The 11,357-nt window shown below is 42.9% G+C and overlaps 1 long non-coding RNA gene across 1 annotated transcript in view; it reads left to right on the top strand.

Annotated features, from left to right (window-relative positions):
• The first annotated feature begins 4,477 nt into the window (after nucleotides 1-4,477).
• LOC146357781 (uncharacterized) overlaps nucleotides 4,478-11,357 on the top strand; it is a 44,952-nt gene continuing 38,072 nt past the window's right edge. Inside the window, exon 1 of the long non-coding RNA XR_014791949.1 lies at nucleotides 4,478-4,634. This is a non-coding gene — a long non-coding RNA (uncharacterized LOC146357781). The remainder of the gene's footprint in view (nucleotides 4,635-11,357) is intronic.

Genomic DNA, 11,357 nt, shown 5'->3' with positions numbered 1-11,357 from the left:
CTACCCTTGGCTCCACTTATACAACAAATGCTTATTATTATTCTCTACTTCTTATCTTAGTTGTATATCATACATTTAGTTCACAGACATTATCTCATTTCTCTCCTAATTTTTAACAACAACAAAAGAACTAACCATCTCAAAGTTCAAAATCCACATACATAGATATCATTTTTCTCTATTTCTTGTACAAATTGTATAAAATGTTTCCAATCTAACAAATTTAGTTGTTGATCCTTCTTTAATTATAATAGTAAATTTTGCCATCTCAGCCATCTCCATCATTTTCATGATCCACTCGCTCACAGTTGGTATTGTTTCATTCTTCCACTTTTGTGCATACCATAACCTTGCAGCCGTTGTCATGTAGAGAAAGAGGGTTACCCCCTTCTCTTTTACATGTTTATCTGTTAGCCCCAATAAAAAAATTTCTGGCTTTAATTCTATAGTAGTCTTTAATATTCTTTGAGCTAAAGACTGTATTCGTTTCCAAAATATTTTAGCTTTTTTACAAGTCCACCATAAATGATACAACATTCCACGTCTTTTCAGTTTATATGGTCAAAACATATTCACTTTCCCCAGGTGTGTGGGACTATAACTCCTTATCATCCCCACCCAGCATGGTCATGATGGGAACTGTAGTCCAACACATCTGGAGGGCATTAGTCTGGGGAAAGTTGTACAGTTCACTCATGTGCCTATTTTAACTCTTTTATTTAATTTTTGTTTTGAATGTTGTTTACTTGTATTGATCAAATAATTGTAACTTTAAAACCTCTTTGGTTAAACCTCCACCCACCCACCCCAAAACAGGTACTCTCTAAACCCCAGGGTGGAATTGCTTCTAACAGCTTCACATATGCTGTAAGGCCCATGAAGGAGGAACACAAGATAGTTGGATGGTGGATTATGGGAGTTGTAGTCCTACACATCTGGAGAGCACCAGGTTGGGAAAAGCTTGCCTAGAGGTTTTCCTCCTGCTGGATTGCTATGCTCTTCTTCTTCCTCTTCCTCTTCTTCTTCTTCTTCTTCCTCTTCTTCCTCTTCTTCTTCTTCTTCTTCTTCACAGAAGCTCTGTGTTTTTAATAGTAGTGTGCCTGGAAGAAATCCAACAGATACAGTTTTCCCAAAGTGGAGATGTAGTGAAGGAGAAGGCCATGCTATTAAACTTCTACCTGCCATCCAGCTGTTTGAAAGGCAGAGAGGTATTGTGGGGGGAAAGCTGGCAACCATGTCTTCCTGAACTCCACACTACCCTTTTGTGCAATGACATCTGGAATTCATTTGCAGTGTTCACAGGAACTTCCAGTTTTTCCACCTGGCTGTCCTGCAACAAGAGCACAGTGAGACCAGTCTCAGCTTTGGACCCTTCTCCTCCTGTAGTCCTCCAGAGTGTAGGTCCAGCAGGAAGTCCTGTTCTATTGTCTTGCCTGGCTCTCTGATCAGTCCAAAGAAGTGAGGATGTATGTCAAACACCTTTTCAGTTTCAGCCCTGGCCCTTTATGCAAATGCCCCACTCAGTCCTTCTGTTCACTGTGGAAACAGTGGGTGTGGCCCAATTAAATTTGGTAGCAAGTTTCCAGCACCAGAAAGAGAAGCACTAGATTCAGCTGTTTCATGTAGGAAACTGAGGAATTGCTTTGGCCTCCTGTTTAAAGTAAACATGGGATTTGAGGTGCTGTTGTCGTTGTTCCTATTCATGACTATAGTCTCCCTCTTCTAGACAAGCTGTTTAAGTCAGGGGTGGAGAATGTATGCCCTCCAGATGTAGGTGGTCTGCAACTCCTATGCAGCCAGCATAGTCAATGGTGAGGGATTATAGGAATTGAAGTCGAGCAACATCTGTAGGGCCATACATTCTCTATTCATGTTTTAGCTGGATTCATTGTGTGTGTCTTTTTCTCCCCATACCCATGTTGTAGATGGCATAAATATAACCTGGTTAAAACTTGTCTTTATGGCATTAATACCCAGGATGCACCTTGCATCCTTGGGCAGATGCCAGGGCCCCAGCACCTTGGCAGGCGTACTGCTGATGTCTGCCCTGGTTACCTGTCAACATTACCCCCCTTTCCTGGTACTCCAAGCAGCACCTGGCAGCTGGCCTGGAGCCACAAATACATTTAGGCTGCAATCCCATGCACACTTTTGTTGTTGTTGTTCAGTCGTTCAGTCGTGTCCGACTCTTCGTGACCCCATGGACCATAGCACGCCAGGCCTTCCTGTCCTGCGCTCTCTCCCGGAGCGTGCTCAAGTTCATATTCATTGCATCCGTGATGCTATCTAGCCATCTCATCCTCTGCCGTCCCCTTCTCCTTTTGCCTTCAGTCTTTCCCAGCATCAGGGTCTTTTCCAGGGAGTTTTCTCTTCGCATTAGGTGGCCAAAATATTGGAGCTTCAGCTTCAGTATCTGTCCTTCCAAGGAGCACTCAGGGTTGATTTCCTTTAGGATGGACTGATTTGACCTCCTTGCAGTCCAGGGGACTCGTAAGAGTCTTCTCCACTTCCCTGGGAGTAAGTCCCACTGAACTAGCAGAGGACCATGGCTCAGTGGGAGAGCACCTGCTTTGCATGCAGAAGGTCCAAAGTTCAATCCCCGGTATCTTCAGGTAGGGCTAGGAAAATTCCTACCTGAAACCCTAGAGAGCCACTGCCAGTCAGCGTTGACAATACTGGGCTAGGTGGGCTGATGGTCTGACTCGGTATAAGGCAGCTTCCTAGGTTCGTAACTCAGTAGGACTTACTTCTGGGCAGATGGCTCTAGGTTTGCACACTGTTGGCATGCAGCACAGCTGGCCAGCCTTTTAAAACCTTATTTCCATGCTAACAACTTGTAACGAACCTACTCCCTCTTTATCTGCCTTGTAAAGGGACTTTACCCTCGCACTTCTAACTACTATACATCATCATAACTGATCCAACAGAAATAAGAGAGCCAGTGTGGTGTAGTGGCTAGAGTGTTGGACTGGGAATCGGGAGATCCGGGTTCTAGTCCCCACTTGGCCATGGAAGTTCACTGGGTGATTTTGGGCCAGTCACTGCCTCTCAGCCCAACCTACCTCACAGGGTTGTTGTTGTTGTGAGAATAAAATGGAGTGGAGGAGGATTACGTACACCGCCTCGGGTTCCTTAAAAGAAGAAAACAGGCGGGATATAAATGTAATAAATAAATAAATAAATTGTGTGTATTCATACATGTGTTTAAAATGATTTTTAAGAAGACAGGGGTCTGGCAAGGTTCCTTTGCCTCTTGTCAGCCAAATTACAAGCAGAAATGCAACGGATTCCATTTTCCATTATGAAGGAATGCAGGAAGCTTCACGTATTTAAGTTTACTAGGCATGGTAGCTGATTTGGGGTGTCAAGAAAGGACAGCAAATTGTTACCATTGTCGTATTTTTACTACTAGGGAGAGGAAGAGGTACTTGTGGGATTTTCTGCCTCAGGTGCCAATATAACCTCACTGGCCCTGGTTACTCTGCTCCTTGAAGAGATAGGGGACTTATCTACATGAGCCATTTACTCTGGGGCCACTGCGATTCGAGGTTCTTCGGGACATATGACACAGTCACCACTTCACAGCCTAACCATGGGTTTCACCTAGAAAATGTGGATTTCCAAAGACGCGTTTTGCTGCATTGTTTTTGTTTTGCTGCAGGTTTCCTGCAGTTGTGAGCCGTCTGTCCCTTCCCTGAACTGACTTTGCATTTTGTGGTGGGCATGTGGTAGGCATGCCTAGTGCTTGTGTCACTCTGGGACACCCCTTCACTCCTCCCTGTTCCCCTGGGGCTGTGCAGTTACAGAGGCACGGGGAAGCGTGCTCATTTCTTCATCCACACTTTCGCACACCGTCGCAGCTTCCTGTCTTCACAATGACTGTTTTGGAGACAGTGGCCAAAGGCCAGGGGGTCTCAGGGGAGCAGAAGGTCCAGGAACAACTTTGCTCCAGCCACCATTTTGGAATGATGACATACCTTGACATACCTCTCAAGGGCACACGCCCTGGCGAACCTTTGTGAGAGTCTCGGGCTGGAGAACTGCCAAATGAGGGACGGACGGACACAAAAGAACCCCTAAAATACAAAACAGCTACTAAACCCCAAAGTGTTGCACCCCCACCCTCACGTGCCTGCGCAGCTGTGCATTGAAATGTAATGGTAAAAAAAAAAAGGGCAGCGTGACTGCTGCAGTTTACTTCACTTCAGTGGCTATGTATCAGGGTGCATTCCCATTGCAGAAGCCCACAGTGTACTGCAGCAGAAGCTAATTCACTGCTGCAATGTTGCACAGTTACGATGGAGTGAAGGTTGAAAGTGGTGCCGGGGTGGGAGGGATGTAATTTGCTGTTCTGCCTCTGCCACTGTTATGTATTCTAGGGGGCGGGGGTACTGTGGGTTAGTTATTGTTTTGAACCTTGGCCGCTCCTGTAGAGTTGGAAGTAGCAGCAGTGGGTGGTACTTCTGCTAAGTTCTGCAGTTCTGTGTGTGATAAATAAAGGACAGTTGTGTTTGAGGCCTGCTGAGTCTTACAGTCATTCCCTCTACCTATACAAGAATTTGTGGCGATGAGGATGGGATTCTAAAAGCTATACAGGCAGCAAGGACTGTGAATCCAGTGAACACAGCTAACTGGTAAGGAACTTGAGCAACTTCTGTGGTTGGTTGGTTGGTTGGTTGGTTTGTAAAGAGAATTAAAATCAAAATGGCTGCTTTTGGACATACTGAAGAGTTTGATGTTAGTCAACCTACTTCATGGGATTCTTATGCAGAACAGCTTTAATTCTATCTGGAAGCAAATAAGATAGCTAATGCTAAATAAGAGCGAGATGTACTCTTAACGGTTTGTGGGCTACAGCCATTTGCCATAATGAGATCCCTAACTGCTCCTGCCTCACCCAAAACTAAGACATTTGATTAACTTTAATGATTATCGAAGATACATTTCTCACCAAATCCTTCAGTTGTTGTGCAGAGATTTAAATTTCACAAACGAATGCAGCAACCTGGAGAGGGCATTGCCACTTATACTGCAGAACTGTGTCATCTTTGTCATCACTGCAACTTTGGGGATTTTCTGGAGGAAAGGTTGAGGGATCACCTTATTTGTGGGGTTTATGATGAAGCATTACGACGATGCCTCCTGTCTGAGCCAAATTTGCCATTTGCAATGGCTCAAGAAAAGGCATTAGCCAGTGAGACTGCATCACAGAACTCAAGAGAGATACAGATGATGTAAATGCCATCCAGAGCAAGCAGGCTGAGAATTCTGGGCAGCAAGGTCAACAGAACACAAGAAATGCACCCTCTATAAAATGTGCAGATAGGCCCTGGTTTACCTATTCCTGCTCAGGCTGTGGAGGACCACATCAGTGCTCTCTGTGCAGATTCAAGGATGCTGAGTGCAGGTTTTGCAAGAGGAAGGGTCACCTTGAGCAAGTCTGCCATTCAGAATCTATTGGCACAAGGCCAGGGAACTATAGTAAAATGTCACTCCACCTAGCGTCTCATGGGGCTGATTATCCACAGGGTGATGAAACTTAACAGCTATATCACATTCAGAAGGTCTGTGGCAAGGAACCTCATGATTCTGTGTTGTATGCACAGTATTAATCAATGGCTGGAAGTGCAAAATGGAAATGGATTAGGGGTCTGAGGAACCCATAATTAACAGAGACACCTTTAAGCACATATTTTCTTGGACTCTTGCTCCAAAGTTGTCAAGTCCTTCATGCATTCTGCGTGATGACAATACAAAGAAGGTTGATATCATTGGATGCTGCACTGTAGATGTACAGTATGGTTCTTTCCGAGGGAACTTCCACTTATAATTGTGGAGGGGCAGAGGAAAAACATCTTGGGGAGAAACTGGTTCTCATCAGTAGGGAGTAACGTTCAAGGAATTCATGCCCTTACTACAAGTCAGCTTGCAGCAATTGTTAATAAACTTCCAAGGGTATTTTCTGAAGAATTGGGAGAATACAAAGGGAAGCCAGTGTCACTCCATCTGGATCCATGAAAGCCAGGAATTTGCCTTTTGCATTGTGGGGAAAAAATGAAGAAGAGCTTGAGCATCTCGTCAAGCTAGGTGTGCTAGAATCAGTTACCCAGACCCAGTGGGCTATGCCCATTGTGCCAGTATTAAAGCCTAATGGGAAGGTGAGACTGTGTGGGGATTATAAGTGCATTGTGAATAAGGCACTTAATCAGCATCCATACCCAGTGCCTGCTGTCAGTCAACTCCTCACTGTTCTTGGTGGAGGGAAGGTCTTTGCAGAACTTGATCTGGCTATGCACACTTACCTGGGAGTAATTCCCATTGAACTCAGTGGTGCTTACCTCTGAGTAGATTGCTAGGGCGGCCACTAATGCATTGCCAAAAAAAGATTTGTATAAAATTTGCACATAGCAATTTATGTTATAGATAAAAATTTAGCATTAATTACTATAATTTAAATAGAAATGCAATACATCTCACCATAGCAGGGAAACTGTGACCAGGTTTCCTGTGTGCCTGCTCAGTCTGCAGCCCAGGTGCTAACTGTGGATGGGCAACTTCAGGGCCCCTGCTGCTCTGCTCCTTAGGGTTTTTTAAATCTTTAAATCAGCTTTGGACGAAACACCCCTCAAACTGAAGATGCCTTCATAGAGGACTGTCCTCTGTGAAGCAGGGCATATAGCCACTACAGTTAGGGTACAATCCTATAATATGATGATTCAAACTTTGTTCCTCTAAGGTTTGTCTGAAGAGTTACTTCAAACCAAACAATGTGAGGAATGAAGTCTTAATGCACTTGTGGCCACACATCTAAATCAGCTTGAAACCAGTTTACTTGTCATAGCCCTCCCCCCCTCCACCCCACCCACTCTCCAAAGAAAACAACCTTGGGAATCCTAGCTTTGCAATATTGCTGAGAATTGTTAGTGATTCCTAGTCCTTCACAGAGCTACAATTCTTTGTAGGGTTGCCAACTAACCAGAGGAAAATCACCCATTCTGCTCCTGTGTTGATATTTAATATACAGAAATCAGCAAATGAAGTTTTGTGGCATGAAGATAAGCATTGTTACTTACTTACAGCTACAGTGCAAGCTACTTTTTAAGGCACAGCTACTAGAGTCACTTGAACAGTTGGCAAGTGTAGGTACGAGTCAGAATTAATCCAAAGAATGTAAAATGTTCAATTACTGGATTGCCAGGCATTTTTTGCACCTGGGAAGGGTAGATGAACATAGTGTGCTGGGGGGTGTGGGGTTTTTTTTAGATAAGCTCAGTGCTAGTATGTTGTTTAACATATAGCACGCGCGCGCGTGTGCACACACACACACACACACACACTCAAAAGAGCAAGGTTTATTGAGAGTAAACCTAGTGGTACAGTTCTTTAAAGGGAGTACTGGGGTATAGGCCTAAATCGTATGGTGATGATCAAGCATCCCAGAAAAAGTTTGAAATAATATTACACAGAAAGAAGAAGAAAAAACTTTCTCCCACACTTCACTTAAAAAGCACACATTCTAAACCATTATTCTATTCAGCCAAGTCCACTACTGGTAATGAGAAATTTCCCTACCCTTAGACTGAACTTTCCTTATTCACTGTCCTGAGCTTTGCATATTCTTTATGAGGGGAGAGGAATTCAGGAAGTAAACCCTGTTTTTCAGAGTTATAAGCACTATTTTGAAAATATTATTCTAAACATAAATTAAATTAGGATATTACGGTTCTGATACTTTACACACACTAGAAGTTTTAAAAGTAAATCTAGTGACCTGCAGAAAGGTTTGGGATGTATTTCCTGGGTTATCTAGTTAATACCATTAGTCTCTCAGGCCATTTAATAGCTGGATTTCAAATCATAATTTTTGAAGGCCCAGCATTTCTAGCCAATTGCAGCTTTCCCCAAGCTGGTGCCCTCCAGATGTGTTGGACTGCAACTCCCATCATTCCCAGCCAGCATGGCCAATTGGACCCATTATTCTACACAGAACAACAAAGGAAGTGGCTGAGAATGAAAGAAAAAGAAGTAAACAGAAATAAGCAAGAGTCCTGGGTAAGCCTGCAGTGGTGGTTTTATGATCAGTGAAATATTATATGTACTATTTAGACCGAAAGCACATAAGCATGAATGGGAAGAAATAACTATACATTTCATGAGCAGTTTACTTGTAGTATTTTTATTGTGTTTACTCTGGAATCTAGCAATTTTTGCATATCATAACTCAAGCCTGAATAGCATAAACATTTAGCGTGGGGTGATATTTCAATGTTAATTAGATTTCCTGATGTAGTCAGTACAAAACTGACTCATAGGGCTTCATTAGGCCTGCTCTAATTGACTTTGAATGATAGACAGGGCAAGAAATCCATTCTTTCAGTCTAAGAATGTGGGGTTTGTCCTTACAGATATTAAATGGCCTCTGAAGACTATATGTAGACTGGAATCCTAGACAAACTTACTTAGGAGTGAGATGGGATGCAGGGGACTGCTGAGGAAGAGGGGAATTGTCCAAAGACAGGGCAGTACCACCTTCAGATTTTGGGAGATTTCGTCATGAACTGCCCTCAGTTCAGTTATCTCGGGATCAAAGCCTAACTATTTAAGGCACAATCCTATGCATGTTTAGGCATAAAAAAAGTCCTACAGCTCCCAGCATTCCCTAGCCAGCCATGCACCCTTAGTTTATTAGATTGCACCCTTAGTTTATTAAATACTATGCGTTATTTCATTAGTGTGTTGTTTTGGAGCATAGTATTCTAGCCTCAAAAGTTATAAATAAATGGAAAGAAGTTATTTATTTTAGTATCAAGAACACCACAAACGCTAAAGAACAGAGCATCAACATATTTTTCTTTGGAATACCACCTTTTCTTTTTCTTTGAAAATGTTAACCCATGTATCCCTGGGAATTAGTAGCTTGTGGTTTTATGATGGCCCATTGGTTCTTTGTAGATAGTTCTTAGCTTTCTGGAAATGCCTTCTGCATTAGCTATATTGGTTTCTGAATTTCATTTCTGTTTGCAGTACAGGCTGCAAAAAAAAAGTTAGATATGTGTAATGACCATATTAAACAGCTGTAGTGTTATGCCTGGTTTCCCTACTATTTAGCAGTTAATTTCTTCAGCTGAGTCATAAAATCACCTGAAAAAACATGTTTTAGAAAAAGAAGTTTGAAACATCTAAAAAATCACAATGACTAACAGTGCAATCCTGTCCATGTCTACTTAGAAGTAAGCCCCATTGAGTTCAATGGGACGCTCCCAGATAAGTGTACACAGGATTGGAGTCTAAGAGGAGTTATACATCAGCATGGAAAAACCTGTAGAGCACATTACTCCACAACATCAGTTTATAGTCAAAGTGCTGGTACTAACTTATAAAGCCCTAAACAGTTTGGGCCAATTACATGAAGGATAGTCTCCTTCCATATATACCTGCGGACTCATCCTCAGAGGCCTTCTCTAGGTGCCCCCACCGAATGATGTGGGGTGGATGGCTACTAAGGAGAGGGCCTTTTCAGTGATAGCACCCTGGTTGTGGAATGACCTCCCCAGAGAGGCTGGCCTGGCACCTACACTGTGGTCTTTTTGGCATGAGGTGAAGACCTTTTAATTTTCCCAGGCTTTTTAGCCCTCCAGTTTTAAAAATTGTGATGTGCGTTTTTTTATCTTTGCTGACCTTTACCTTTGTTTTGGTACTACTTTAGGTTTATTCCATTTTAAACTTATGGTTTTATACTAAGTTTTGCTATGTTATTGTATTTTATGGTTTTAAGCTTTGTCTTATAAACCACTCAGAGAGCTTCAGCTAATGAGCAGTAGAGAAATTTAATAAATACATATAATAATAATGTTTGCCACAGTTCAAACAAAGTGGACTCTTCCGTAAAGTAAAATTAAGAATCTTACTTGTCTTCATAATACATAACTTTGTGATTACGTCTCTGTTTTTGCAAAAGAAAGCCAAAGGAAGGTAGGAGAAACCAGGAAACAGTCTGACAAATGGCTTGCAGCATCTGTGAACTGTGGTGCCAGTGAAACAGAAGGAAACTGGTCAAAAATTCCCAAATGTGGTCATATGATTTGCTAACCTTTCAAGAGAGTGAAGCTGCAGCCCCTCCTCGATAAACTATTTTCACTCACAGCCTTCCCTGTAATTATGATATATTTATTTTTAAGGAGATACAAAGCATGAGACACCCAGTTGTCCAAGTCCTCATACTGAATCCAATATTGAATAACAATCAATTCTCTAAAAACAACAACACTCTTGTGGTACCTTGAAGACTAAATTCATTATGGCATAATCTTTTGTGGATTGGAGTCTCTTGGCTTTATCAGATGCATGAAGAGTTATCCTGATACATTGGATGAGTGGACTCCAGTTCCTGAAAACTTATGCCATAATACATTTGTTAGTCTTGGTGCCGCAAGGCTGCTGCTGTTTTTTGCAGCAAGAGACTAACACAGCCACCCCTCTGGCAACTGAATCAGTTTTGCAGCAGACTACACTGTCCCTTGCCCCACAGTAGTACGGTGTGGGGAGCCACTGATCAATTCTTCCTCCCAAGCTGAAAGCTTCTTTTGCTCCATGTCTTCTTCAACTCCCCCTGCAGGGTGCCTGCTAGCATAAGTGTTAAGGTTCTCTGGTTGCTTACTTTCTCTTGTTCTTCTAGTAAACCCAAGGCACACAGCAGCATATGCATATGAAGCACATGACAGTTATGCGGGAGTGACAAAGAGGAACCTATACCAGGATTAACTAGGTTGCTATGGGCTGTAAACCTATGTAAACTTGCTTGGGAGTAAACTTCCTTAAACTCAGTGAGTGTTACTTCTGAGGAAATATAATATTTCACTGCACTTCTGCAGAGGTAATGATGACCACCAACATGGGTGGCTTTAAAAGGAGATTCATGGCTATCAATGGCTGCTAGCCACAATGGCTATATATTACCTCCAGTTGCAGAGTCAGTATGCCTCTCAATACTAGTTACTGGGGCACATGGGCAGGAGGGTTCTATTGCACTCATGCACGGCTTGTGGACTTTCCACAGGCACAGCGTAAGCCCAGGACATTTTGCTGCATGAGGCGGAGCAGCAAATGGTGCCCCCACCCATCAAGGCAAGCCAAATTATTTTGACACCTGAGGCAAGAAAAATCCCTCAAGCAACTGTCCCCCTCTCGTGACAGCAAAGTACAGCAATACCAAATTAAACAACTAACAATTTGCTGCCCTCAAATCAGTTGCCTGAGGGGCCACCTCACTCTAATGGTAGGGCCGGCCCTGCTCAGGTATTTGGTTGGCCACTGTAGGAACAGAATGTTGAAATACATCAGCTTTTGGTCTGATCCAT

The sequence above is a fragment of the Heloderma suspectum genome, chromosome 1 (genome assembly GCF_057233095.1).
Source record: "Heloderma suspectum isolate Gila_16-S chromosome 1, 16-S_ref, whole genome shotgun sequence".
NCBI classification, from domain to species: Eukaryota; Metazoa; Chordata; class Lepidosauria; order Squamata; family Helodermatidae; genus Heloderma; species Heloderma suspectum.
This window is presented reverse-complemented; position numbering and strand designations above follow the sequence as displayed.